We start from the raw sequence: 8,469 nt of genomic DNA, 5'->3' as shown, positions 1-8,469 counted from the left end.
AGTGGCGGAGCCACCAGCTGCACATTCGTTGTCTTTCGACATTTTTGATAGCTGTTTGTCTTTCTTCTTATCCTCAGCAGCCTTGTGCCTCAATGCCGCAACATGAGGAGGGGCTTTAATACCGAAGGCATGAAAGACGCGATTGGTAAGCATCCTGACAAGTTTCTGCTTGATTTTTTGTACTCCGTGGCGGTCTCCGGGCCAAGCACGTCGTTGGTTCAGCCCTCGATGGAGCCAAGTTTAACCACTGCAAAGACAAAGCATTCATGAGTAAAAATAATGATAGCCTCCGAAGGGGATATCAACAAAGAAACTTACTTTCTTTGGTCAAGTTGAATGAAGAAGCAAAATCTGGAACGGGAATCACCCCAAGATTTTCTTTCCATGAAGAAACTGACCAGTCAGTCTTCACGGGCCAGCAGTTGCACGCAATAAACTCTTCCCTGATATCGCAGGTACCGAAGATCTTTGACACTTCGCGAAGCATGTTCTCAAAGGCCTGAAGATTGACAGTCTCTACGACGTCTCTCTACGACGTCGACACTGGGCAGGTGGCTGGCAAGGGTTGGATTTGTTTCACCACGATGGGGTGAGTCCCGATTGCTGGATCGAGGGGAACTTTGTGGTAGAACCAGCACGAAGTCCAATCCTCCCACTTGTTATGGTACACCGTCACCGGTTTGAAGATAAAGTCACGGTACACAAAGTTGTAGCAACCGTAGTGGGCTTTGGATTCCTGATCACGGTGATGGCTAAGGAAACCGCCTTCGGGTGATAGTGGACTTTATGAATGTAGGCGAAGCCTTCAGCAGAAGGCTGGAAACCACATGTCTTCGTCAACTAGAAATAGAGGTTTAGTCTCACGAAGGAGTTGGGCATCAATTGATGCAGATACATGTCATACTGGCGAAGGATCCCGAACCAAAACAGGGTCAATCAGAAATCGAATCCCCAGCAACAAAGAAGCGCAAAAAACGACAACTTCATCATCACGGGCTGAGCTGAAGTCTCACCACTCGGAGGGGCTCGGGCATCCCCTTCGGAAATCATCCTGAGGCTCTCCATGTTGGTGATCAACCCTTCGGTCATCATGCTTGGCCCAAGGGTGGTGGTCGATGGCAGCTTCGGGCGGTCGACCTTCGGAGCCATTGCGCTCAAGAGCAAAAGATGGGAATGTGTGCGGAAAGACACAAGCGAAGCAAGCGAACCAAGGGCAAAGGAAGAGAAAAGGAGAGCTCCGAAGGGTCCAAAGTACAAGAACGTGCGGTAAAAGTAACAGGCCAAGAAGGTTATATAGCCCCAGGCAGACCCCCAAGTTAAAAAAACAGATATGCCCTCGAGGGTGAAATACTTCAGAACACCTCCTGGGCAATGTTTAGGAGAACATGAAGGGGCTACTAGTGTCTTTCTTTCTCTTTTTTCTCTTTTATATTCCTTTTGGTCCAAAATTTTCTTCAGCACACTTTCTTATTAACATGAAGAAAAGTCTGGACCTCGTAGGAATACTACGGATCTTCCCCCCGCGCAGCATCGGGATTCGGGGCAAATATCCGAAGGTTGGCGCTTCGGGCCGCGTTTCACGCGACAAGACGTCGAGGACTTGGGCTTCCCCGAGCGAAGCTCTCGTCCTCGAGGGGCTACTATTGGGGGCGCCACCTTCGGGTCCCTAAAACCTGAAGCCCGACCCTGACGTCAAGCTGGCGCCATCGAAGAGGGCGGCGAAGACCCCTTTGGATCATACTTCCCGAAAGGGTATCGAGGAAGTGGAACATTGCTGGAGGTGAACTTGGACCTTCGGGTTTGCGAAGCCAGATGGCCCGAAGGAGAAGACAAGCCTGAAGAACATGATGAGCTGTAAAGTAGGGGTAGGGAGGAAATTACGTTGTACCCTGGAATATTCCCCGAATGTGGTCGTTGAGGGATAAAAAGGTAGGGAGGAAATTATGTTGTACCCCTGGAATATTCCCCTAATGTAGTTGTTGAGGGATAAAAAGGTGTAATTATCCGGGGGTAGGTGAACCGCCCCCTATGAATACCCCTATAACTGTAACTGATGGGACGGTTGATCCCTGTGGAATAGGATATTCTTCCTCTATTCCGAAGGGTTGACTTAGCTTGAGTAAGTGTGGGTGAGTTTCTTGAGGCAGGGTACCCTTTGAAGCGAAGAAGCATCACAACATCAGTGGTATGTTAGGACTTAAAGGTCGATAGCCACAGCGTGAGACTCTCCATTCAAACAATGAAAGGAAAGACTAGATGACCTAATGGCAACTCAAGCTTTACAGCTCTCGATGCCCAGTCCTCTGCTTCAAGTAGTATTATATTCACATGAAGGCCTCACGGCTGGAACCATATCTGAAGAACGACCATATTGAGCACTGACAGTGTGTAATATTTCCTTCTCGGTTCGATTTTCCCATGCACTGGAGCTGCTCTTAACACGCTTATGTGAATTAATATAACCAATGAACTGTGTTCTTCATTCGAATAGTAACTACGTTTTCTATACCTCCTATAAACCATGCAGTTTTTAGGGCGTTGACATTGATGATTTTTCCTCTCTAAAAGGATTTTGCTTCAAATTTCTGCATTTCTTTGTAATTTTGGCAAAATATGAATAGATTGTGCCAACTGCTATCCGTATCTGTCCGTGACTTTCCTCTATTTTGATAGAATTATGTTATTGCTACAACTAGATATGCGGTGCTTTGGGCGAGTCTCGTAAGGCTAGATTATGGTTTGAGTTGAGACGAGAGGCCGTTGCCCCTCCCTCGGCGGGCATGGGGCCCACGGGGGACACCCTCTTCTCAGCCACCAACGTCTGTGCCAACCCCGAAGCCTTCTGCTCAGGGAATTCCAAATCCATTGTGTCGGAGAGCGGGGTTGTCCAAATCCATCTCCAGCCTCCTCCAGCCTCTCTTCGAAACTGAACATGGGGTTATCCTTGAGACCTTGCCCATGAGCCCTGGGACGAAGAGCACCCCGCGGCAGCACGGACAGGACGAGTTGGAGAGCAGCCACGTGCCGATGCAGTTTAGGTGGAAGGCAGGCCAGCATAGCGGCAGCAGGCGGAGCCGGTCCTCAGCATCGAACTAGCACAGGCACACAGCGCATTCGAACGGCTCCTTGTCACCGTCGCCGCCGCTGCCCACGACGATCTCCCGGTAGGCGAAGACGGGCAGCGTGTTGATGAAGGCCTGGTCCAGCCCAGACCCAGAGTTGTGGAGGTGGAATAGCTAGCTGCTGAAGCAACCACCAGCCTCCCCCGCCTCTTGCGCCCCATGAGCTGCCCCTGAAGACCGCAGTGGCGGTCCTGCACTCCTGCTTCTTCACGAGGACGAGGACGAGGACGAGGAGATGGAGCAGGCCGGAGATGAAGAACACCACGCCAGAATCATGATGATGAAGAGCACCGGCAGGGCTAATCTTCCCTACGCCCCCGTCTCCCTCTCCCCCACATGTGCCCTGCGTCTGTTGCGCCATATTTTACTTATTTTAGAAGTTTGGAGACCTAGTTGATGCAGAGCGATAAGTTAAGAGTACTTGTGGTGCATTTTACTTAAACATAAATTTTAGATGGCATATAAGAGAAGTTTATAACTTCTTGTTCATAAAAACTTTTCTCACCTATCGATCCAGTACACTCGAAAGGGAAAAAGCAAGCTTAGATTGAACTCTAATTAACTCCATGTTCTTACTCTTCTTATTTAATTATACGTTCTACCCAATTCCCATAGCTGCAATTTATCCTTTTATTTTACTAGTAGAAGAATTCAGTTACCATCCTGTCAGATCTTCACGGGAGGCTTCAGCCCTCCCATTCATGGCTTGGAGCAAACAAGCAAGTGGAGGTAGGAGCATGTCACAACCGATTTTGAAGTGATAAATCGAGCAACAAGTTATATGTGCATCAAGATTAAAGGTTACACACATATGACGACGAAAATGAATAACAGAAGCAATATCATAAAGTACCGTAGTCATTTAGAGAGTTAATAAAAATAAATAAATAAATAAATAAGCGTTTCAGTACCACTTTATTCTAGCAGCGAAATGACTAAACTCCACAGGTAGCTTACTTGGGGAACATACGCCTAGTACTCCTGAATATCCTCTGGAAACTCTTCAAACTAGCGTTGTTCTGAGCAGCGTTGTTCAGCAAGAGTAGGTACACTTATGGTTGGTACTCAGCAAGTATATTAGGAAAATGAATGACATGCAAGGCTTAAACAAGGATAAAGGCTGGCTAATTGAAGCATAAGCATTTTAAAGAATAGTTTAAGCATTAACAATCTATTTACTAAGCTATGAATGAATATTCTCCATATTTATGAAAACAAAGATAACTGAGTAATAAATAAGTTTGAAACTATTAATCAACTGAATAAAATACAAATTCTGAGTAATAAATAAGCTTGAAACTATTAATCAACTGAATAAAATACAAATTCCATTTAATCAAGTCATGTGAGGGTCCGAGCCGCTCTTGACCGTGAGCACGACTGATATATCAGTTTTACACTCTACAGAAGTTGTACACTTTACCCACGAGTCGCGTCTTCCTTGATAACCGGATTTGCAAGGCCCTTAAACACTTCCAAGGTGAGTGACAGGAATTCACTATGAGGCCTTTACAAAGACTCCCTAACAAGTGATAGCCCGCTAAGGTTTTAGCAGCTGCGTGAGTGAACCTCCCCCAAGACGTGACCATAGCCATGCGTACACCTTTGGCAAGGCAGTGAACCCCTCATGATAGGCCCCAATGCGCCTTTCACTATGCTACCAATAAGGTAGAGACATCTAATTAATTAGTTAAGACTAGAGCCATATAGTCCTTGTGGTTGCATTGTTTTCCCACGTGGTCGCTCCATGTTTTAAATTAATTATTATCCATCAATTTATCTCCGTGATTCCAAAAGATATGAAACATGTGCAAAGTATTGTTTTTATAAACCATCTGTAACCAAGTTTAGCAGCTAAGCAGTACTACCCAAGAAAATAAGTACAAACCCGGCTTTCAAGGATATGGATAAACAATATGGACAATTGGGACCCATCAAATTAATGCATGCAAGAGTATAAATAAATAAAGATTATTAGAACAAAATATGATCAAATAATATACTTGCCTTCCTCAGTCCCTTGCTGTTGCTCAGTCTCTTCAAACTCTTGCTCTTGGAAGCTCCCGAACGGCTCCTCGTCTACTCGCCACGAACAAGCAATAGCAACACAAGTACATACAAGCAAGCAAAAAGAAACAAATTAAAATAGTACACCAATCATTGAAAAATAGAGATAAAAGGATTAGAAACTAGTTCTACGCATTACAATGATCAAATTGGTACCCAGAACGCTCGAAACGGATTTAAAAACGCTAAACACATGCTGAAAACTACTCTGCAGGGGCTTAAACTTAAAAAAACTAACAAAAATAGCTAAACAGAAAGAAACTGAGGGCTAAAACCTAATTTTGTAAAAATATAAGGTCTAACGTGCTAAAACACTAAAACAGGACGTCGATTCCCAATTTTGAAAAGAGCGGGGGGTTTTCAAAATAAAATGGACTAAAACATAATTATTTTTGAAAGGCTTAGGATGGTGGGTTTATTTTGTAGAAGAGCAGGGGGTTTTCTGCAAAAAAGGCTAGGGTTGACCGACGACTGGGTTTGACCCGGGAAAAAACCGATGGCCGGCTGTCAGATCTCCATCTAACGGCCCTGAAGGGCTTGGCCGGCCGGGCAGCGGCTGAGCACCCGGCTCGGCGGCTGGTCACCGAGAAGGTGGCAGTTCGCCGAAGTGCACGCAAACTCGTGCTCTGGTGCGCCAAAAATAGCACCAAAATGCACTACGACATCGGTGCGGCGAGGGTAGTTAGTCGAGGGGGATTGGAATGACCCAGATGGCATCGAGGCGGCCGATGGTGAGGACTTGCAGCGGCAGACCGTCGACGAGCGCGAAAACTCGCAAAAAAGGGCGGAACAAGAGGGCAAACGGGTCGGGGAGCTTCCCCAACTCACCAGGAAGCTGTGGATGGCGTCAGTGCAGGCGAAGGAAGCTGGGAGCGGTGGATCAGCGGCGGCGGGTGGAGTTCGAGCGGCGGCGCAGTGAGGCATGTGCATTCGACGCCAGGATGGGAGAAAAGGCGGCGCGCGTAGGCGTTAGGGCTCCAGTCCCTTGGGGTAAAGAAGGGTGGACGCGCATGAGGCCGGGTCGCCCTTGGCGTTCGTGCCGTGAGCCTAGGGTGGCGAGTCCAAGGCGGACTCGGCCGAGGTAGGGATGACGGGCGGGACCCGCCCGTCAGTGAGAGGGAGTGAGGGGAAGGGGAGGGAGAGAGAGTGGAAGGGCCGGACTGGGCCGAGCGAAAGGAAAGGGGAGGAGGGGAGAGAGTTCGCCCGCAGAGAAAGAAAGAGAGGGGGAAAACGGGCTGGCGGGAGGAGGAGGTGGCCGGCGGCCTAGGTAGAGAAGAAAAGGAAAAAAAAGAAGGGAAAAAAGGAAAAGAAATAAGAAAACAAGCTTTTCCTTGCTTAGAAAAAGAAATAAATTCAAAGAAAATAGAAATAATCCCGGAAAATTTCAGGATAAATCCTAAAAAGCTTCTGGAACTCAAACACAAGCAAACAAAAATAAAATATGCACCAGCATAAATGCAACAAATCGAATTGTAACCTATGATGTGTTTTAAATATTGCAGAATTAATCCTTTCCAAGGCTAAAAATTATGGAAGTAAGCTAGACAAAAAGGTAAATTTTAGGGTGTTACAAAGCATACTTATTAGGACCAGAATAGTGATTGAACCGTTTAAGTCCTCGTTTTAGTGGTTCATTGATCCACCGGTTGGACTGCCTGTCTAGAACAGCTTAACTAGGGGTGCGTTTGGCAGATCTCCCAAAGCTGACTCTCTGCTGAATCCAATAGGAGCTCTGCCAAACAGTTTTTTAGAGAGAAGTGGTTCTTTGCTAATTCTGTAAATTGATTATGTGACATGAACTAAGAGACTGGGAGCTAAAAAAAAGTAGATTGTTCTGATTCTGTAAAGTGATTCTCTATCTAATTTTAAAAGTTTATGCTAGAGAATCAAAGAGAATCACTTCCAGCCACATAATCATTTTTCTCAGAGAATCAGCTCCGATAGAGATCAGAATCAGATAGAGCTCTACCAAACAGGCCCTAGGTATATATTTCATAACACAAGCCACCATGCATGGTCATGGGGAGCCAACCTCAAAAGCAGGAGGTCAGAGGTTCAAGCTCACACTTATGAAGGAAATATCGTTGAGACAATAATAGTATTTCAATATTACTTTTCTAGTGTTGTATGGGCAAAATATTAATTTTTTTAGAAAAGATGAACTTAGTGTTCTTTGAGGAAAATCCTTGTTTCTCTTTGTAAGAAAAATGGCCCAAGCCATTGTTTGTGATTTTGGTGATTGATAACAACGTAACCTTTGGAACTAATGTTTTGTAAACATCTACTTTTGAAGGTGTTTGTTAGGTTCCAAGGATGAAATGGAAGCCATTCAAATGATCAAGTTTCAAAAGATTCGCGAAGAAACGAAGCAAAAAAAGTGACCGATTCATTCGGTTAGGGGAAGATAAAGCACGGAATCAAACGGTGATCATGGGCAGCAGAAGGATAAGGTACTAGAATGACCGATTAAATTAGTGCTCAGTGAAATGATAGTTACCGAATCAAATCGGTGCTCAGTGAAAGGGACACTACATAGAATATTATCCTCTGATGAAAGCAAGAAGCAAGCAAAAGAAGAAGGAAAGGAAGGCAAGCAAGAAAGCTTTCACTAGCACTGCAAAGGGTGGTTTGATATGACAAGCTCAAGTGATGAAGAAATCTACCACAAGCCACGTACCTTCTTGCCTTCATCAAGCTAATCGCATATTTGCCTTATGGCCAATGGTATGAGTGATAGCAATGTAAGTGATGATGACTGTTGCCCTTCTATTCATGAACTTGTGGGTCTTCACTACTACATAAAGGCTCTTTGGTCCTGCAGCGTTGCATTCACCGCCTAGCCTCGTCCAACATGACTGTAAGGCACGTTTTGCATGCCTTAAAAGTGTACCCCCTCGGAAATTGTGGGGAGCTTTCTGGCTTGCAGTGCCTGGCCTGTTCATACTAACTAACAGTCATGATATTCAAGGTACGTATCTTGATAAGATCAGGCAACGGAAAAAGCAATTTGTCCCGGCCATCGTTGGGCCCGGGACTAATGAAGACATTAGTCCCGTATCCAACGCTAGGTGCTGGGAGGGACCTTTAGTCCCGGTTGGAGCCTCCAACCGGGACTAAAGGTTTATCTTTAGTCCCCGTTGGTGTTACAAACTAGGACTAAAAGTCCAAAACCTAAAGAGTCACCATTTAGTCCTAGTTGGAGGCTAAAGGACCCTTTAGTCCCGGTTGGTGCTACCAACAGGGACTAAAGGGGGTTCCACGGGTTGTTTTAAAAGGAAAG

Source organism: Panicum hallii, chromosome 6 (genome assembly GCF_002211085.1).
Source record: "Panicum hallii strain FIL2 chromosome 6, PHallii_v3.1, whole genome shotgun sequence".
NCBI lineage: Eukaryota > Viridiplantae > Streptophyta > Magnoliopsida > Poales > Poaceae > Panicum > Panicum hallii.
The sequence above is the reverse complement of the archived record's forward strand: the minus strand, read 5'-3'. Positions refer to the sequence as shown.